The sequence below is a fragment of the Suricata suricatta genome, chromosome 14, assembly GCF_006229205.1.
Source record: "Suricata suricatta isolate VVHF042 chromosome 14, meerkat_22Aug2017_6uvM2_HiC, whole genome shotgun sequence".
In the NCBI taxonomy this organism is placed as follows: domain Eukaryota; kingdom Metazoa; phylum Chordata; class Mammalia; order Carnivora; family Herpestidae; genus Suricata; species Suricata suricatta.
This window is the reverse complement of record NC_043713.1, coordinates 56813616-56836040: the sequence shown is the minus strand read 5'-3', so window position 1 is coordinate 56836040 and position 22425 is coordinate 56813616. Positions and strand designations below refer to the sequence as shown.

At 40.8% G+C, this 22425-nt stretch overlaps 1 long non-coding RNA gene and 1 pseudogene across 1 annotated transcript in view; both read left to right on the top strand.

Moving 5' to 3' along the window:
* The first annotated feature begins 7072 nt into the window (after positions 1-7072).
* LOC115278078 lies at positions 7073-8417 on the top strand (annotated as a pseudogene).
* An 8225-nt stretch (positions 8418-16642) lies between these two features.
* Positions 16643-22425, top strand: part of LOC115278463 — a 9714-nt gene continuing 3931 nt past the window's right edge. The window contains exon 1 of the long non-coding RNA XR_003902901.1: positions 16643-16739. This is a non-coding gene — a long non-coding RNA (uncharacterized LOC115278463). The remainder of the gene's footprint in view (positions 16740-22425) is intronic.

Genomic DNA, 22425 nt, shown 5'->3' with positions numbered 1-22425 from the left:
TGTTACATGTGGGCAAGGGAGCTTATGAAGCAAAGGTCCTAGTGTTGTTAGTAATGAAAGTGCTCTGTTGTTAGTAATGAAGTCCTTTGTCTCTGACCCAGGAGTCTCATGTCTTCTGCCAGCATCCATGAAACAGGAACAGGGTAACTTGTTAGTGTGTAAGGTGGGTGAAATTTTAGATCTTTCACATTTCTTGACTGGTCTCATCTTCCTCAAAGGAGTTGTCTGAAGCCCATGCTGGGGTGGAGAGGTAGTTTGGGTAAAATAGAAAGAGGATAAGGGTGTGTTGGGGCCCAGCAGGCCAAAAAACCTCCCACAGAGCGACCTTTGATGGCCAGGCCTCCAGGACACAGGAGAATCTACATAAGTGACCATGGATGCTATGCCTCCAGGGCGCAGGAGAAAAAATCTGGGATTTTTCTCATTGCTTTGCAAAAGCAATGGAGGCATATACCTTTAAGTTTTGAATCAACATGGATCAGTTAGTGGCACCTGCTTTCCCTTACTTTATTTCTGTTCCCAGCTCATTGCCTGCTGTTGGGGCAAAGACAATCCTCTGTCTAAAATTAACCCCTTGAATGATAAGCGTCTTGCCTAGACATAACTGCTAAAGGGCCTTGAAGAAAAGAAGATTCTTTGAGGGACAGACTCCCTCATTCCTGTTTTTTTACTTCTGTTCTCATGGCTGTTCTTTCTTTTGTGATAAAAAATGATCCTTCCCAGAGCATGTTTTTACTCTCTCAAGGACCAAAAGCTTTGTAATCATTAAAGAGAAAAAAAAATGTGTAAACCCCTATGGCATAAAAGACACTGACTTTCTTAGTAAAGTGTGGCTTTACCACCATTCATGTTGTCTGTCTTCTTTCTTTCCTATAGATAGTTCGCCGACACCAACCACCTACTCAGGGACTGTTCGACTGGGGGTACGTGGGCTGGCTCCCCCGACCTCCAGAAGGGTGGATGTCCCAGGCCCAGCAGGGAAGGATTCTATTTCCTCTTGTGGATTGTATTTCTGGATGAAGTACTTGATGAGACAAAAATAAAGAAAACATTACATGGAGCTGAAAGGCCTAGGCTAATTTTCAATTTGTTTATATTGCGTTACTCACCACATAGGAAATGGGAATCTTTCGTGCAATTCCTTCGTATTAAGTAAAAGATAGAGACAGGTAGAAAGGTAATTTTCAGGGTGAAGGTAGCAGATCGTGGCTACTGAAAATAAAAGAAATCCCAGTCCACTTTTGCCTAAGGATGAACAGGTAGTCAGGCCACAAAAAATGCAGCACCTTTATTTTTACAAAGAGAATCCATTTGCATTTATTTTTAAGAAACTCAGGGTGCCTGGGTGGCTCAGTCGGTTAAGCGTCCGGCTTTGGCTCAGGTCATGATCTCACAGTCCGTGAATTGGAGCCCCATGTTGGGCTCTGTGCTGACAGCTCAGAGCCTGGAACATGCTTCGGATTCTGTGTCTCCCTCCCTCTCTCTCTGCCCCTCCCTCACTCACTCTCTGTCTCTGTCCCTCAAAATAAAATAAAGACATATTAAAAAAAGAAAGAAAGAAAGAAACTCAAGACTGGCTAGACTCCTGGAGAGGTGAATCTTTCCCATTCACATTCATTGCCCTTAAGACCACCTCCCTCCCTTGTTGGAACTGCCCTTGCTGGCTAGGGTTGGGGGGGGGGGGCAGGTACAAAGATCTAGAAGAGTCACTGACTGTCTAAAGGAATAGCAGAGAGAGGTGTAATTTCAGTGTCAGCCTTTCAGAAACGGACAGTACTAATTTAGTAATGTACTGACTTTATGCAGTATTGTAAATCTAATTAACACCCTATGTGCCATGTAATCTCTCTTTCTTCTATTGGGGCTCATCTTTTGAGAGTTGATATAAATGATGAGAAAGGGAGGAAAATCATGATGGTGCTTGTCTGGAACCATTAACACAAAGAACACACAGATGAATCAATATTGTAGCAATAGGTTTAACTGAGGTATAGTGGAATTTCATTTTCTCACCAGTGATTTCCTCAGTGGCTTATCCTATGTTCCCCTCTAGCTACTACAGCCCTTCTGGCAGCCCAAGGTTTGTGCTAAGAGGGTTGAAGAAGACAAAGGATACATAAACATTTTTTTTTAGGATGAGCTCATGTTTTTTGCCCTAAAAAAGTAAGAAATGCTTGAATCCATTGCTTGTCTTTATTCTTCTGAACTATGCTGCCAACACAAATAGATGAGAATGTGGGAAGATGATGGAATTTAGAGATGACAGAAACCACTTTGATAAGAAGTGAGAAGCTTTGACTTCTTTTTTCTTAAGTTTACTTATTTATTTTGAGAGAAAGAGAGAGAGACAGAGAGAGAATGTGTGGGCATGAGTAGGGGAAGGGAAGAAAGAGAAAGAGAGAGAGAGAGGGAGAGAGAATTCCAATCAGGCTCTGCACTGTCAGCATGGAGCCCAACGCGGGGCTCGAACTCATGAACTGTGAGATCATGACCTGAGCCAAAATTAAGAGTTAGATGCTTAACCGAATGAGCCACCCCAGGCATCCCAGAAAGCGCTGACTTCCATACACATATGGTACTTATTTTTACTTACTGTGTTAGCTAAATGAAAACAAAACAAAACAAAACAACTTTATCTTTTCCCATGCAAAATAGTCTACCTCATCTCGATTTGCAAAATTTCTTGTTTACTTCCTTTACTCAGTATTCCAGGTCTTTATATAAAAGGACAGGCATTATGTCTTACGTTGAAATCCAGATCACTGATGTCCAGATTAGATTCTAGTCATTTCCATTCTCTTTTGCCATCATGTCATACAAGAAATGCATTCATTGTGAACAGTCTCTGAATCAGGTCTCCTGAAATAGAGTTGGTGAATTAATGGAAGTTTCCATATCATTTAAAACAAGGAACACTAATACAAATGCTTATTGTGTCTATAGCAGGGATGTTGTGGGTAATCACTATCTGCTTGAATCCAAAGACAGAGAGATAATTACTTGCTTCCCTGGGGAACGGGTCTGTTGAGAAAAACACTTCCAGTTTTGTTGTGGAGGAGCAGCACCAGAGTAAGAACGAAAGGAAAGAAACAGCGTTTTCAAGTGTTCTGGGAAGGATGAACTGATGGCTTGAGGAAGGAAGCATTTGCACTGGGGAGTTTTTGGTAGAGAGGAGTTCTTTCAGATTCTGAGCCTTTTCTGTGAGTTCTAGACTTTCTCCAGATTCAAGGGCTATTTTTCAAAAAACATGGACAGCGAATTATTAGCTATCCATAAGGAGGGCTCTACTCATGTGCTGCCCACTCCTAGAACATAAACATAGGATCTTCCAAAATCAGCCACATATGACTATTGAGCACTCTCAAGGTGGCCAGTTTGAATTGAGATGTGTTATAAACATAAAATACACATCAGATACTGAAGACCTAGTATGACAAAAAGACTGGACCATCTCATTAAGTTTTACAATGCTGACATATCAAAGTGACGATATTTTGGACATATTGGATTAAATAAAATATAATATTAACATTAACATCACCTGTTTCTTTTTACTTTTAAAAATGTGACCACCATAAAATTTTAAGTTGGATGTATTTCTTTTGGAAAGCTCTGCTCTAGAAATTCAGAAAAATAGAATAATTGCAGGTCAGAAAGGGAGAGGGAACACAGAGGGGAAACCACCAAGTGTGTTGACTTTTCTTCCTCCTCTAGGTCCTGAGGAATTTAGTGAAGGAAAAAAAAATTTTCTCTTAGAATTTTAGAGCTAAGGCTATTAGAGATGATCTAGTCTGATATATCTTAAACTAAAGACCCTTGGGAAATTTGGAAGTAATCTGTAACGCAGACCCCAGTTTGAGAAGCAGTGATAGAATCCAAGAAACTTATTTTATAGATTCAGGAAATTAAGGCTCAGGAGACTAAGCAACTTCAGGGCACCTGGCTAGTTAGTGGAGATATAAGACTGGAAGCCGGTATCCCCTATTGAGTCTATTCTCTGGTACCCTATGGAAATGTTTATTTTGTTTGTTAACAAGAAGAGGTGAATTCCACTCTGTTATTTCCACAGATGTGTCAGTATACATGGAAAAGTGATATGCTCTACAGCAAAAGGAGAGTATATCAGGATAGACTTGAGTCTCTCTTAAAAACAAGTCAAATTCAGTTCACTTCCTTTCACTCAATGGCTATATATTTCCCATTTTGTCCCAAATATTCCTAAAATCCTCATTGGATTTTATATTCTGTTTTCCAGCACCCTAATGAGTCTTTTTTAAAGTGTTTATTTTTATTTATTTTTGAGAGAGAGAGAGAGAGAGAGAACATGCATGAGAGAGGCAGAAAGAGAAAGACAGAGGATTCAAAGCAGACTTAATGCAGTCAGCACAGAGCCTGACATGGGGCTTGAACCCACAAGCCATGAGCTCATGACCTGAGCCACTTAGGTGCTGGATGAGCCTTTTAAAAAACTATTTTGATATCTTCCTCTATGGATCCTCACATGGTATGAGGGGGTTATATTTCTATTTTAGATTCCTCTCTTTTTCAAATTTAGAAGTTTCCTCTTCAAAATATATACCCTTTATCTGCTCCACGTCTTTTCTCCAGGACTGCTGTTAGTAAAACATATGTCCTGCATCAACGGTGTCTTATGGCTTCTCTGCTGCCAAGGCAGCTGAGACATTGGCCCCAGACAGTACCTTCTGGTAAACTCCTCAGAGCTTTCCTCCATAGTAACACAGTGTTTCCTTACAACATAAAAAGTTCCTTTAAATACATCCTAGAATGTGCCTGTGCCTTGTCCAGACTTTCTATACATTTTCCCTTGCTTGGTGTTGATAACCCTGGAGAGGTATCTGGTGGCCTCTGCCGTGGCATTTTCTCATCTAAGAAAGTCCAGCCTTTCGTTCAAGTTCATGGTCCCTGAAACAGTTGTGAAACTGGCCTGAATGGTTACACAAAAATGTTCTTCACTTCTCTTTGTCCACTCTGAATGCTTTAGAATTATCAAATATAATTAGCACTGTCTACCGTTTTTAAGGGAATCTAGTCAACCCACCAGCACATTCTCTCTGCATCTACTATTAAAAGAAAATTTAGATTTTGGAACCTTTGTGATTGCTTTCCAGAAGAAAGATGTTATGAGGAAATAGTCTAAAGAATTGACTCAGACTGGGTAAGTAAGTGTTTCTGTTCATTCCGTGATGACTAACAGCATTCTTCTGGCTGTTAAGTATAATGATTTCAATTATTACATTGTGTAACCAAAAGATGGCAGTGCTCACTCTTCCTGTTTTCTGTGTTAGGACAAAATGGAAAGGTCATCTTCTTCCATTTTTTTCTTTACTCATCACAGAGTGAAAATAGTGACTAAAAGTTACATAAGCAAATAAGTAAAATATATCTGGAGCCTCTTTAATATAACACTGAATATTTGCTAAGGGCAATTTCATGGCAAAAAGAATATAAAACATTTTCTTTTATTTACTCAATTTATTTTTCTGGTTGCTTCTTTTTCTGAACGTTTAAAACACTGCCTCCAGAAAACCTCCATGATACTTTCCAAATGGCAGAGAATAGGTAGATTTGACTGGTGGCTGGTAGTTCATGTCTGTATGTGCCAAGAGATTACTGACTAAAATAAAATTCAGCAATAGTGCATTTTCTTGGTTATTATACTTCCCAAATTATTGCCCCATTGATCCCTATCCCATCTCTTTTTAGGCACCAATTTATCCTTCAAATCCTAGTGATTTTTTTCGTGTATAACTTTACTTTCTTCTAAGTTATGTTACTTAACAATTAGACCAAAGATTTAGTCATTTAGTAGATTACACCTAGACCTGTGCCCTGCTTAAATAGGAAGCCATACTGTCTGGCAGAGCCAATAAGTAATTTACTCTTACTGGAGTGGAATGCCTCCAAAAATAATGATTTCAATTCATCCTATTCATTGATGAAATCAGGTGGCTACATAAAAGCAGATATGTGACATCTGTTTGGATGGATTGCATGTGGTAGTTACACCTGCATTCACATCCAGACCTTGCTAAGCACTGTGATTGGAAATAAGTTTCTCAACTTTGGGCAAGTTTCATCCTAAGTAAAAACGAATACCCAGTTTACAGGCTTATTGTGAGAATAAGGTGAAACAATTGGTAAATGTGGATGTAGCTCCACTGGAGAACAGTAGTCAGTTAACCTATTCCTTCTTCCTTCCTATTAAGAAAACATATACTTATTTTTTTTAATGTTTACTTATTTTAGAAAGAGAGAGACAGACAGGCAGACAGACAGACAGATAGAGACAGAAACAGAGCACAAGCTGGGGAGGGGCAGAGGAAGAGGAAGACAGAATCTGAAGCAGCCTTCAGGCTCTGAGCTGTCAGCAGAGAGCCTGATGTGGGGCTTGAGCTCACAAACTGTGAGATCATGACCTGAGCCATTCAGGTGCCCCCAGAAAACATATACTTATATCCACCATTATTGCTGTTAGGTCAGTAAAAGAATAGATAGCAGAACTATACATGTACAAATGTTCTGTTCCTTTGGGAACAAATACTTAATAGATTTCCATATTCCATAGGAGTTATTGTTTACATCACTCATTCAGCAACTCTTTCAGCTGTAACATGTATTGAGCACCAGGACCTTGCTAAGTGTCTACATGGATTGACTCCTTTAACTCATAGCACCCCTACAACAAGATACTATCATCCCCATCTTATAGCTGGGGAAATGGAGTTACAGAGCTGTTAAGTAACTTGTCCAAGGCCACATAGCTAATGAGGTGGAAAGCCTAGCATTTAATAATGTGCCTCTAGAGTCTAGGTTCATAACCATTATGCGACTCCACATCTCTATTTACCCTGATAAAAAAGAAGAGGGTAAGTGCCTTGAAAGAGAGTCTTCTCTTTCTCTTTCTCCTCTTCCTTCTCCTCCTCCTTGTCTTCTGTTCTTTAAGAAAAAATTTATTTTAGTCTGCCCAGTGCCACCCTCCCTGTGAAAGTCTGTAGCCTTAGGGCCAGCTCCCTTCACCCATGTCCACCACTCTGTGTGGAAGTACTGCCTGATGTCAGACAAACAACCCTACAAAGTTTCCGATATCAGCCTGGCCTCCTAGGGACACAAGACCCTGGACATCACAGAGAATGAGATGCCAGGCCTGATGCCCATAAGGGAGATGTACTCAACCTCTGAGCCACTGAAGGGCACCTGCATCAGTGGGTGCCTACACATGACCATGGAGACAGCCATCTTCCTTGAGACCCTTGTAGCCATGGGTACTGAGGTGCAATGGTACAGCTGAAACATTTCTTGACCCAGGACCATGCAGCGGCTGTTAATGTCAAGACTGGCATTCCAGTGTATGCCTGGAAGGGTGACATGGACGAGGAGTACCTGTGGTGCACTGAGAAGACTGTACTTCAGGATGGGCCCCCCAACATGATTATGGATGCTTGAAGTGACCTCACAAACCTCATTTACACCAGGTGCCCACAGCTCCTGTCGGGCATCCAAGGCATTTCTGAACAGACCACAATCGGGGTCCACAACCTATACAAGATGATGACCAAGGGGAAGCTGAAGGTGTCTGCCACCAATGACCAATGTCCATGACTCTGTCAACAAGAGCATGTTTGACAACCTGTGTGGTTGCCAGGAGTCTCTGATAGATGGTATCAAGTGGGCTACAGATGTGATGATTGCAGGTAAGGAGGCAGTGGTAGCAGGTCTGGCAGTGTGGGCAAAGGTCCAGACCCTGAGGGGTTTTGGGGCCTGCATCATAATCACAGAGATTGACCCCATAATGCCCTGCAGGCTTCCATGGAGGGCTGTGAGGTGATCACTATGGATGAGGTTTGTCAGGAAGGCACCATACTTGTCACCACCATGGGCTGTACTGACATCACCCTCAGCCGGCACTTTGAACAGATGAAAGATGAAAGATGAAAGATGATGCCATTGTGTGTAACATTGGACCCTTTGACATAGAGACTGATGTCAAGTGGCTTCATGAAAATGCCATGGAGAAGGTGAATGTCAACCCCCAGGTGGACTGAGAAATGGGGTGAAAAATGGACACCATACCATCCTGTTGACTGAGGGCCAGCTGGTCAACCTGGGCTGACCCATGGGCCACCCCAGCTTTGTATGAGCACCTCATTCCCCAACCAGGTGCTGGCACAGATAGACTTGTGGACCCACCCAGACAAGCACCCTTTTGGGATCCACTCCCTGCTCAAGAAATAAGATGAAGCAGTGTCTGAAACTCACCAGGCTAAGCTGAATGTGAAGCTGACTGAGCTGAATAAGAAGCAGTGCCTGGGCTTATCCAGTGATGGCCATTGTTTGCCTTGTAGATGCTGGCCTTGATGGGGTCCCACTTCTCTTCCCCAAGAACAAATGGTACCAACTTTGAGATAGGCTTGTTAATGGCCCCCATTGACTCGCCGGGGCTGGTCACTCAGTCTTTAGCTTCTGTTGCATCCCTCATACAGCTTCAAGTGTGGCAGGGGAATTGAGAATCCCCTCTGCAAGCCCTGGTCATGACAGGTACACAGGAAACACCCACAGGGAGTCAGGAACTCAGGGGTTTGGAACCATTCATTCTGTCGGTTCTTACCTAGACTGGAAACGGGCAGAGGCAGTCACAAAGCCCATGCACTTTACCATCAAGCCCTTCCTTGGCTTATGGAATTCATACCCATGTTCTTGGTTTACTGGTTCACTGGTTCCTCAGCCTATGACAGATGAGAATGAGCTATATTAAAGGGCAGGGAGGAACTATTGGGAGTTTGTTCCTGAGAGCCTGGCTTAGTGCTGGGCATTTTGTTGTTTAAGAGGTTTCTGAGAACAGTTAGGTCAGTACTTTCAGTTCCCATTTTACAGAGCTTTGAATCTACTGTTAAGAGACAACGAAAAAAGGACAAGAGAAGTGACAGCCAGAGGTTGAGAGGGGCAACGATCTGCGACCTCTTTGTAACATGATGGTTCCTATCACAACCCTGGATCAAAAAGTTTAATTTGGTTTTTAATGCTTAATTAATGTTTATAATGGTAAAGGAGAGTAGGAAGGTGGGTAAATAAAAAAATTTGGTGCCTAAAAAATTATTTTATTGTGGGAAGAATGCTTAACATGAGATCTACCCTCTTAACAAAATATTAATTGTATGATACAATATTGATAAGTACAGTGTTATATAGAAAATTTTTAGAACTTATTCATCTGGTTATTAAAACTTTGTGGGAGTGCCTGAGTAGCCCAATCAGTTAAGCGGCTGACTCGGTTTTGGCTCAGGTCATGACGGTTTGTGAGTTCAAGCCTTGCATTGGGCTCTGCACTGGCACTCTCTCTCTGCCCTCTCCCAACTCACACTGTCTCTGTCTCTGTCAATGGAAATAAATAAACTTAAAAAACACCTTTATGCCCATTGATTAACAGCTCCCCATTTCTCCTTTCCCCTAGCCTGTGGAAACCATTTTAACTCTTTGAATGATTCTATGAATTTGACAATTTTAGGTCCCTCATATAAGTGGAATCATGCAGTATTTGTCCTTGGTGACTGGCTTATTTCACTTAGCATAATGTCCCCAAGGTTCATCGAATTGTTACATACTACAGAATTTCTTTATTAAAAAATTTTTTTTAATGTTTATTTATTTTTGAGAGAGAGAAAGAGAGACAGAGTGTGAGTGGGGGAGAGGCAGAGAGAGAATCCGAAGCAGGCTCCAGGTTCTGAGCTATCGGCACAGAGCCTGACATGAGCCTCGAAACCATGAGCTGTGAGATCATGACCTGAGTGGAAGTTGGATGCTTAACTGACTGAGCCACCCAGGCACCCCAGAATTTCTTTGTTATTTTAAGGCTGAATAATATTTGAATTGTATGAATATACTGCATCTTCTTTCTCCATTCATCTGTGGTTGGATATTTAAGTTGTTTATACATCTTGACTGTTGTGAATAGTGCTTCAGTGAACATAGGAGTGCTAATATATCTTCAATATCCTGATGTTGATTTCTTTAAACAAATATCCAGAAATAGGATTGCTAGATCAGATGGTATTTCTACATTAATTTTGAGGAACTTCCTATTGTTTTCCATAGGAACATTGCCACCAACAGTGCACAAGGTTCTCAATTTCTCCGCATTTTTGCCAAAACCTATTGTCTTTTTTTTCTTTTTTTGGGGTAATAGCCACCCCAACAAGTGTAAGGTTGGGGAATGGAGAGTATCATACACTGTCCAAAGGCAATGTAGCTTGGCTGCTGAGTCAAAGGGTCCCCAGCATTAAATAAATGGTGTCAGCGATGAGGACATAGAAGTTGAGGTGGACCAAAATCAAGAGTTGTTTAGGTAAGCTTGAGCAGGCAACCACTGGAAAATGAAAAGAAATGTCCATTGCTTACTAGCCAGAGCAGCTCTCTCCCCTTGTAGCCTCTCACCCCTTCATCTTCCTCTCCTTGGCTTTCAGCTGCTTTAAGGGAAAAAGGGATTATAGGCAGGGCTAGGTCTCCCTGTGCCCAAGGAGAACAGAAGTCATATACACTTATCTAAGTATTTTGGAAAAGTTCAGTGTTGGGGTGGAGAACACGTTAAACTCTTATGGCTCTATTGAATACAGGCAACCCACATGATCATCACATCTTTAGGGACAAGGGCACTCGGATTCAGCTGATGGGATCTGGGGAGGGATCTCAACATGAAAAGGAGGTTAACGTGAACTTGTGAGTGGGGGCTTTGGTGCACACTTTGTCAGCACACCATTCTTGCATGTACATTTGAATATATAAGAGGAACTGGTGTGTTATATACTTCGACTCCACAATCTCATAAGTGTTGTAGGGGACCCTCCTGATCTTGATGAGCCATTGGGGAAGAAGTACTGGTGAGGCAAAATTCCCTGCAGCTTGGCACCAATGAGTGAGTCAGGATTTAGTACAAGGGCCTCTACCCTCTAATGTTCACTAAAGAGAGATATCCTATTGTGACAAGTCAGAGGTCTCAGTCTCAGTGACCCACACTTTCGTGTTATCACACCTCTGTCTGCAGGGGTCTCTGATAAGCCCCAGCCATGTTCTGCTCACCAAAAAACCTTTCTTGATACTATGTGAGTTGATGCATGATGATCAATCCTTCCAATGATTAAGGAAAAATTGCTATCTATGGGGCCTCCAGGCATCAAGAAGGAGGCCAGTGTGTTGGAGATAGTACATGTCAGGACTTTGGCAGTCTGTTTGGTCCTTCACGTGGCCATGGCAGGCAGAGTTCTAAGATGGCCCATGACCTTTTCCTGGTTTTATTCCCATGATTATGTTATGTTACCTGCCAAAGATTTTGCAGATGTCATTAAGGTTAATAACCACTTGAGCTTATCCTACAGAGATTATCTGGGTGGATCTAACCTCTCATGAACCCTTTACAGTCTTGAGTTTTTGTCAGTTAATAACATAAGAGGAAGTAAGAAAGAGAAGATGCAGGGGAAGGTTTGACATCATTTGTTGGCCGTCAAGATGGAGAGGGCAATGCACAAGGGTTGAAGATTGGCTTCTAGGACTGAGAGTAACTTCCTGGCCAACAGCCAGCAAGAAAATAAGGATCTCTGTCCTAAAAGTGAACAAACTCCAGATAAGAGCCTAGGCTGACTGTTCTCTTGAATTCAACCATGTGAGACCCTACGATGAGGACTTAGCCAAGCTCACCCAACCTTGCGGTCTATAGAATAGTGAGCTAATAAATGGGTATTGTTTTGAGCCACTGAGTTGGTAGTAATTTGTTCCACAGCAGTGGAAAATGAACCTGAAAATCAGCATCCTTCAAGGGGGCCCAGAGCAACTAGCTGCATTAGAAGCTGTCCAGCAACTTAAAATTTTTTTTCATTATATAAAATCAATTTTTAAGATAAAAACATCGGCACTTACTTTTTTTTGGCACTTACTTTTAAGTTAATTAATTTGTGAAACCATCTTCTTTTGTAGAACACACACTGGCATTAAAACAGAGTAAAGAAGTATAATGGGTATCTACAAAAATTAGTTCTGATTGTTGTATTCACCCAAATTTTGTGTCTGCCTTTGTGAAATAAAATTAAATTTCTCAAGCATTTTATATGCAGCACTTTTTATGCGATATATTTTTTAAAAAGTGCACTGCTTTTCACTGCTATGGTCTTCATAAAGGATTTGGCTTAAAGTTTAATAAAAAACCCAGGTACTAGGATAACTTTACTGTATTTTTAAACAGTACACAGAACAATTTGAGTCAGCATGCAAACAACTTCTCTTCTTTTCACATACTTGTAAAATCCCAACACAAATACTACAGGGAGCAGTGTTAAAAAGACCAATGTGAGTGGCACATGAAAATCACATCTTTTATTGATTATTAATTAAAATTCCCAATCATGTAGTAGGTACAGGGAGATCCAGGCTACAGGGGTTCACTCTCTGGAAGAATACCTTTAAGTATTTTTTTTACAACTTTAGCATTAAGTTCTAAAGTGTTTGACAAAAGTCTGGAATTATTTCTGGAGTTGCTTGCAGGGAGGGAAGATGTCCTTGTTGAGATATGGAGCACTTGGACACTGTCTGAGATCAATGATTTTCAGTGTTACTGTCTACTTACCGAAGCCAGTAGTATTTGCATCCACCAGGTAAAGTTTGTTTTCCAGGTGCTGGGAAACCTGGGGACCTCTGAGGTCCTACAAGCCAGATGACCTCCTTTGAGATCCAAGTCTTTGTTCTTGCCAATTCAAATTTCTGGCAAAGAGAGGAAAAGGGAGGTGGACCTTCAAGGGCCATAAAGGCTCCATTGCTCCCTGCAGGGTCAGTCGAGGCCTCTATTGCAGATGAGCTGTGATTGAACTTTTCCCTCTGTCCCATCCTGTTTCCCCTTTCCTTTTACATATGGTGTTCCCCAGTAAAGCCCTGCATAAAAGTCTCTGCCCCTGAGTGTTTTTCAATGGAGGGTAGGAATGAGAAGTGGGGCAGGAGATACTTGACCTTTGGCATCAAGTATATATAAATGTAGTGTCTAAGCCCCTAACTACTATTCTTCACTTCTTCCGTTCTCCAAAAACTGGCTTTAGTTTCAATAATTGCGAGCAGTGTCTTAAAACTAAAAACTTGAATGGGCCTCAGCCCAGGATTGTATTTTAAGGTACAAAGGTCTGCCTCCTGCCTGAGTGGTTCAGTTCGTTAAGTGTCCAACTCTTGGTTTCTACTCAAGTTATGATCAAACGGCGACTCTGAGTTTTGGCTCAGGCCATGATCTCATGGTTTGTGGGCTCGGCTCCACGCTGACAGTGAGAAGCCTGCTTGGGATTCTCCCTCTCTCTGTCACTGCCAGTCTATCTCTCTTAAAATAAATAAATAAACTTGGGGTGCCTGGGTGGCTCAGTTAAGGCACCTGACTCTTGATTTCAGCTCAGGTCATGATCTTGTGGCTTGTGAGTTCGAGCCCCATGTTGGGCTATGCACTGACAGTGCAGAGCCTGCTTGGGATTCTCTCCCTGTCTCTCCCTCCGCCTCTTTCTCTTTGACTCAAAATAAATAAATAAACTTAATAATAAATAAATAAATAAATAAAATTTAAAAAAATGGCTCTGTCCAAGTCAAATGAGAGTCACATAATCAATCACTACCTTCTATAAGGCAGGGTGGGAAGTGGGAGAACTGAGGTAAGTTCAGAACTTTGTTGAGTAAGGGAGTTGGTTGTGGGCTTGAGAGGAACAAAGAAGGGGTCCTAACACAGGTTCCAAGAAGTTGAAATCAGTGTTCTAGAAACATTTTGGAAAGTTTAGTGGAGAGGCTGCAAAGAGAACAGAGTAGCAGCTCACTTGCTATCCTTCACAGAGGCAGCTGGTCTGGGGAGACACTTCCTTTGCAAAACCATCTAGTGATCTGGCTGCTATGGCAGCAATAGTAATGCTCTACCGCAGACTCCACATGAGAAACACTCCTCTGACTTTCATTCTTCCTTTCCCCCCCCAATATTTTGAAATGTGCTATTGAAGTGAAATATTCAGGACTAGTGACCTTCCTTTGGTGTGTCAAAGCTCTTTCTCTCTTGGATCCTTTCTACACATATAAAACCAACATTTTAATACTTGTGATTTGTGTAGAATTTTAAAAAGATGGTTTTATGTAGCTGTGGCCACAGTGAGGTGAACATGACTATGTCACAAATATTCAACAGCTCCTTAGCTGTCTAGATAAATTATAGAATTAGATTTCTCTTTGCACTTTAATTAAAAGAAAGTAATTTGTTTATTAAAGTGGCACATGTCTATGTATCCCTTTATCATTAGCCAGTTTTAAATAAGTGATTTTTTTGTTAACTACTTTGCTTAAATAAATCACTTCAAGTCAGGAAGTGGAAGAAATTGAAATGATTATAAATTAGTACCATTTGATACCTGGTTCTTATTTGGATACGCAGATTCATACGTAAGGATATCTTTTAAGAGTTTTCTTGTAGGGGGTAATAGTAGTTCTGATTGCCACTTACTGAGGATTTATTCTGTTTCAGGTGTTTTGCCAGGCACTTTCATATGTAATTTTATTTAATTCTCAAGTTAACTTTATGTAAAATGTTTATGTGATACAGTATCTACCTACTTTGCTATTAATGCTGTAAGTTTTGGTTAGGCTTCTCTGGTGAGTAGGTAACCTACAGAGGTGTGACATTTTAAGCAACTTATTTTTTTGATGTTTATTTATGTTTGAGAGAGAGAAAGACAGAGACAGAGAGAGACAGACAGAATGTGAGTGGGGGAGGGGCAGATAGAGAAGGAGACACAGAATCTGAAGCAGGCTCCCAGCTCTGAGCTGCCAGCACAGAGCCCCACCTGGGGCTCAAACTCATGGACTGCGAGATCATGACCTGAGCCAAAGTTGGATGCTCAACTGGCTGAGCCACCTAGGCGTCCCAGTTAAGCAACAGATTTTTGAAGAGAAAGAATGTGTTTAGGATTCACATTAATGCTTTTTATTTTAACATAGGTATGTCAGATGCTTATTTCTTTGAAGTAGAGCTTGAAGTTAATGTAATTCAGCATTTATTCAGCACCCACAATGCATGAGGCATTGGTGATACAAGCAAGTCTTGAGGTGGAGCTCTAAGTGTCCTGCTCTGGATCTTCAAATCCCTCATTATAATTTATTTTTATTTATTTATTTTTAAAATTTTTAATGTTTTTTATTTATTTTTGATACAGAGAGAGACAGAGTATGAATGGGGGAGGGGCAGAGAGAGGAGACACAGAACTGGAAGCAGGCTCCAGGCTCTGAGCTAGCAGTCAGCACAGAGTCTGACGCCGGGCTTGAACGCACAAACGTGAGATCTGACCTGAGCCGAAGTCAGAGGCTTAACCGACTGAACCACCCAGACACCCCAATTTATTTTTATTTTTAATGTTTATTTATTAAAAAGTTGTTTTTATGTTTTAAATTTATTTTTGAGAGACAGAGAGAGACAGCGCGAGGTCAGAGAGAGAGGGAGACACAGAATCCAAAGCAGGCTCCAGACTCTGAGCTGTCAGCACAGAGCCCAACGTGGGGCTCAAACTCACGAACCATGAGATCATGACCTGAGCTGAAGTCGGACGCTTAACCAACTGAGCCACCCAGGCGCCCCAATGTTTATTTATCTTTGAAAGAGAGAGAGAGAGAGAAAGAGAGAGACAGAGCGTGAGTCGGGGAGAGAGAGACCGGGAGACACAGAATCCGGAGCAGGCTCCAGACTCTGAGCTCTCAGCACAGAGCCCTATGAGGGGCTTGAGCTCACGAACTGCAAGATCATGACCTGAGCTGAAGTCAGATGCTAAACCGACTGAGCCACCCAGGGGCCCCAATAATTTATTTTTAACAGTTTTATTGAACTATTATTCACATACCATACAATTCGTCCATTTAAAGCATACAATTGAATGATTTTTAGCATATTCACAGGTTTGGCAGTCATTACTTCAGTCAATTTTGAACACTTTTATCACCTCAAAAAGAAATCTCGTACCGTTTAGCTCTCCCCTCCCTTTTGATCCATCGACACCAGATGGAAGCAACCACAAATCTACTTTGTGTATCCATAGATTTATGTGATCTGGATATTCCATGTAAATGGAATGATATAATAAGTGGTCTTCACTTAGCATGATGGTTTCAAGTTTGTCCATGTTATACATATATCAGTGTTTCATTCCTTTTTGTAACCAAATAACATGCATATGCCACCTTTGTTTAATCCATACTTCCAGATTTTTTTTGATTGTTTGCACCTTTATTTTTTTTTTTAAAGCTTTTATTATTAAGGAGAGAGTGTGTGTGTGAGCAGGGGAGAGGGGCAGAAGGAGAGAGAGAGAGAGAGAGAGAAAGAAAGAAAGAGATAAAATTTTTAAGCCAGCTCCACACTGAGTATGGCTTGATCTCATGACCCTGGGATCATGACTTGGGCTGAAATCAAGAATCAGGTGCTCAACTCACTGAGCCAACCACGTGCCCCTGTTACATAATGAATAATGCTGTTATAGGCACTCATGTAACAAGTATTTGTTCTAATTTTTTCTTGGCGGTACAACTAGCAGTAGAAGTGCTGGGCCCTCCATTCCTTCTAACCATATGTCAAAAGCACAGAGGAAAGGACCCAAGACTTACCTGGTCTCACCTACAGTGTTGCCTAGGACTTGATCTGGAGTCTTGGCTGCTTTTGGGTTTCCTGATTTACCAAATCCTGAAAGGTAAGGTTTAAAGATAGTTGGACAGATGAAGTGAGCAATTTTATAGATTGAAATTTCATAGCTCCAATAAGCAGACCCATGTTCACACCCAAGTGTGTTTGGATCCTGGTGATATTGGTATTTATACTGAGGTCTGTACTAAAACAAAGACTCTGGAAATCTTGGGGGAAATATCAGTTTGAGGGGGTGGCCATGGGGAGAAAAGGACTTGCTGCATGAGAATCCAAACTCCCTGCTGTGTTCTGGGTTGTGTTTTCTCTCTGCATGGTTGTTTAACAGTGTGTGAATTCTCTTTCTCTTCTCTTGTCTTACTTTTCACTCCTGCTGTTGTTTGTCTGCTATAACTGGCTTAATAGAAAAACAAAATGTATTTTAATTCATATGTAAGCTTTATAGTTCTTACATACAAAGCAGATAAGTAGGAAGCTTTATATCTTTCTCTTAAAAATAAAATTACTTTAAAAAAAGCAGAAAAACAAAACTAGGTGGCTTATAACTGATTGTCTTTTTTTTCTTGTAGATTAATAACAATTGATTAAAAAAAGTTCTGTAGTCTTATTTTAAGAGACAATTAGGTCTGAGTTGTTTTCTTCTTGAAGCTTGTAGCTGGAAGAACTCAGAAGGACTGTGGAGAGACTGTTAGAATCTGTTCATTAGGCCCGATCTTTAGAATAATTCTTATTTATTTATTTATCTATTTGAGAGAGAGAAAGAGAGAGTGAGCAGGTAGAGGCAGAAAGAAAGGGAGACACAGAATCTGATGCAGGCTCCAGGCTCTGAGCCAGCTCTTAGCACACAGCCTGACGCTGGGCCCGAACCCATGAACCTTGAGATCATGACCTGAGCTGAAGCCGGATTCCCAACTGACTGAGCCACCCAGGCACCTCCCAAAAAAATCATTTTTGAGAGAGAGAGAGACAGAGAGACAGAGAGAGTGTCAACATGGGAGGGGCAGAAAGAAAGGGAGACACAGAATCTGAAGCAGGCTCCAGGCTCTGAACTGTCAGCACAGAGCTCAACGCGGGGCATGGACTTGTGAACCGTTAGATCATGACCTGAGCCAAAGTCAGCAGCTTACCCAACTGAGCCACCCTGACACACCTAGAATAATTCTTAAATTAAACAGAATATCTGAACACAAAGCCTCCAGACAGTGAAACAATCACCAAATATCCAAACTTTGGGAGTCTAAAATCTAATGTAGTTGGTGGCATAGGGGAGGAAAAATGTCTTTCCTCTTCCCAGCTTAAGTTTCAGCTGGGTCTCTGTAACAAAAGACAGATTAATAAACGAAAAGCCTGCAGATTTATTTGTTATAAGTTTATGTGACCCAGAAGTCTTCATAAGGAAATCAAGACCTCAAAGAACCCATTAGACTTGAGCATTTTTATGCTAGGTTTGATGAAGTGGGGGAAGTCACTGGAAAATATAGGGCAAAGGATATGAGTTAAGGGGAGTACACTGGGGGAAGCCTTTCTTCATATTCTTCTCAGAGTCCCTCTGTCTTTGGAGGTAAGAATGCTCCTTTCCTCTGGGAACAGGAAAGGCACTTTTCACATGAGAATCTATGACTTGCTTCAGGGGAAAATCAGAAAGTCCTTCCTGTGCCTGCTGTTTCTCAAATTCCTTCAGCTTGAGATAATTAATATGCCAAGATATCATATTTTAAGATACTGTGTCCTCAACTCTGCCAAGATTAAAAATAAAAAATACCTAGTGGAAACATATTTATGAAAATGCACTATCCAATTTTATTACTCTCACCAATGGCTGTCCTATCAGATTTAGCTCCTGAATGGAATTATACATGTTTTATTCTGAGTGTTTTCCTACTCAAAATTTGGTACTGGGATTTTTTCCCATGTAATTTGGAATAAAAAAGCCAAGAACACTTGCAGGGATGTAAATTTTGCTTCTGAGGGCTTTGAAGTGTACGCTACCCTGTTTTCTATCTATAACATTTTATTGTTAACCTTTCTAATCTGATATAAACATCAATAGCAACAATGCAAAAATTATATTGATGCTAAAATCTACTAAGTAAAAAACTGCAAAAATGGCACTTGAGTACTGTTGCCATGAGGACAGGATGTAGGAGAGGAATGAATGTAGCTAGAAATACTAGAAAGACCGGAAGTAAATTGCTCTTCAGAAAACTTGTGACCAAAATATCTTAAATTTGTGCATTTGGTTCCTATTTTTTTTTTTTGGTTGCTTTTTTTTTTTTTTTAACAAAACAAAAAAGCAGCAGCAACAACAAACAACATCACCAAGCTTAGTGGCACAGAAGTGCCGATTTGCAAATTGTGGCAGATAAAACAGGCAGTGTAGGCTCAGAAGAGGGGGGCTCCCCTTGAGTGGAGAAACAAAATGAAGAAAAAGAGAGGCTGTGGAAATGCGGGATGGTATTCGGAGAAGAGAAAAACCTCTCCAGATTATAGTCCAGAAAATGAAGAATAGGAAGAGAGCCAGTTTGTACTTTGCAAACAGCCTTAGGAGTCAAGCTCGGGGATTTCAGGGTTGCATGCTTATCTCTGGACAGAAACCGATGCTGGTGCTTGTGCCTGTTGGGGAGGGGAGCCAACCCCAGGCTTGGTAGGATCTCGGATGCACTGAAAGAAAGCTGTCCCCTCCCTGGAGTACTGTGGGAAGGTTTATTGCCCGCAATCCAAAGAAAAAGACCCTGCAGGCGCCAGCCAAAGGCTTTTTATGGACTGCACAGAGTAGCCCTATTCCAGAACTGGTCCATGCAGAGTGGGATCTTTAAGACACAGGATTTTGAATATTATTTGATCACCTGGGAAGTGCGGGAATCTGTGAGGCAGGGCAAGCTCGTCTGCCCGTGCTTGTGCTGCTCTGTCAGGGATGCCTGAACAATGTGGTTTGAGACACTTGGCCAAGGAGAGGAGATTGGAGGGTCACTGTTTTCCTCCCCATCACCTACATGGTGAGGCTTCAGGGAACCCGACCGACAGCGGCCCCCAATGGAGGCGGCCCCACTTACACCAAACCCCACCCCTCCATGCCTGGTAACTACGTATCTACTGGAGTGTGATTGACAATGACTGAACCTGATGGCCTCTCCTCCAGACCAGCCTCCAAGGCACCAACAGACAGCTGTCCTGCAGTTTTGTATGTTTGTCTGGTTTTTTTCTTTTTAAATTTTTATTACTGTTATTATTTTCTTTTATTTTCTTTCCTTCTCTTTTCCCTGCTTTATCTTTATACTCTCTTCTTTTTATTCACCCTTTGGAATCAGCCCTATAGTTTCTGATTTGATTTTTGGTTAATTAGTATATGTGTGTATATATACGAATATGTTTTTTCTTTTCTTTTCTGTGTTCTGGTTGTTTGTTTAATCAGGCATTTTTACTCTATTCTTTTTACACTTTTTCTGTATCTTCTTTCTTATTTTTCTCTCTCTCTTTCCAGATTAAGCCCTATAATTTCTTTGATTCTCTGCCTAGTCTTTTTTCCTGCTCCTGTCATTTCTCTCTTTGTTTGGGGTACGATTTCTTCTTCCCTCCCCCGCCTCCTTCTCCTCTTTTCCAGGGTTCAGTGAACAAATCAAGGCACACCTGGTGGATGGTACATCCAGCACCATGAGTAGTGAGATAAAGCAGCCCAAGACATAATGATAGGGTACACATAACACACTCCAAAAACACTTCCTGAAGTGCCATGGTCTGGCCCCTTTTTATGACCCCTTTTAAATATAGTAGTACTTGCAGGTGCAGGACACATAAAGAACTATTAAAGCATGTAAAGGACAGAAACCTAGCCAAAATGATGAAATGGAAGAATTCTCCTCAAAAGAAATTTCATGAAGAAATAATACCCAGAGAATTGCTCAAAACAGATATAAACAATATATCTGATCAAGAATTTAGAATAATAGTCATAAGACTAATAGCTGGGCTTGAAAAAAGCACAGAAGAAAATCTATTGCTGCAGAGACCAAGGACCTAAGAAATTGTCACATTGAATTAATAAATGCTGTAAATGAGATGCAACATAAACTAGATGCAGTGACAACAAGGATGGAGAGAAGCAGAAGAGAGAATAGGTGAAATAATTTTATAATTATGGAGAATCATGAAACTGAGAAAAAGAGAGAAAGGAAATTACTAGATGACAAGGGGAGAATTAGAGACCTAAGTGATTCAATGAAATGAAATAATATCTGTATCATAGGAGTTCCGGAAGAGGAAAAGACAAAGAAAGGGACAGAATGTTTATTTGAATGAATTATAGCTGAGAACGTCCCTAATCTGGGAAAGGAAACAGGCATCCAAGTCCAAGAGGCACAGAGAACTCCCTTCAAAATCAACAAAAACAGATCAACACCATGACATATCATAGTGAGACTGGCAATATACAAAGATAAAAAGAATTCTGAAAGCAGCTAGGAACAAATGGGCCCTAGCTTACAAGGGTAAACATAAGGGTAGTAACAGACTTGTCCACTGAAACTTGGCAGGCCAGAAGGGAGGGGCAGGAAATATTTAATATGCTGAATAGGAAAAATATGCAGCCAAGAATTCTTTATCCAGCATGGCTGTCATTTAGAACAGAAAGAGAGATAAAGGCTTTCCCAGACAAACAAAAACTGAAGGAGTTCATGACCACTAAACCAGCCCTGTAGGAGATCCTAACGGGGACTCTGTGAGTGGAAAGCAGCAAAGACTACAAAGGACTGGAGACAGCACCACAAGCATGAGGCCTACAGATAACACAATGCACTAAATTCATATCTTTCAATAATCACTCTGAATATAAATGGACTAAATGCCCCAATCAAAAGACAGAGGGTATCAGAATGGATTAAGAAAAAAACCCAAGATCCATCTATATGCTGATTATAAGAGACTCATTTTAGACCTGAGGACATCTACAGATTGAAAGTGAGGGTATGGAGAACCCTCTATCATGCTACTGGATGTTAAAGAAAACCAGAGCAGCCATACTTATATCACAAAAACTAGATTTTAAAACAAAGACTGTAACAAGAGATGAAAAAGGGCATTATATCATAATTAAGGTGTTTATCTATCAAGAAGAGCTGACAATGTATGCCCCTAACATGGAACATCCAAATATATGAATCAGTTTATTATAAACATAAATAAATGTATAGATAATAATAAGGTGATTGTAGGGGGTTTTAATACTCCACTTACAGCAATGGACAGATCATCTAGGCAGAAAATAAGTAAGGAAACAATGCCTCTGAATGGCACATTGGAGCAGATGGACTTAACAGATATATTCAGAATTTTTCATCCAAAAGCAGCAGAATACACATTTTTCTCTAGTGCACATGGAACATTCTACAAAATAGATCACATACTGGGTCACAACACAGCCCTCAACAAAAATAAAAGGATTGAGATCATACCATGCATATTTTCGGACCACAATGCTATGAAACTTGAAATCAACCACAAGAAAAAATTTGGAAAGCCTCCAAATACTTGGAGGTTAAAGAACATCTTCCTAAAGAATGAATGGGTCAACCTGAAAATTAAAGAAGAAATTAAAAAACATATGGAAGCAAATGAAAATGAAAACACAACAGTTCAAACCCTTTGGAATGCAGCAAAGGCAGTGCTAAGAGGAAAATACTTTGCAATCCAGGCCTATCTCAAGAAGCAAGAAAAATCCCAAATACAGAGTCTAACTTCAC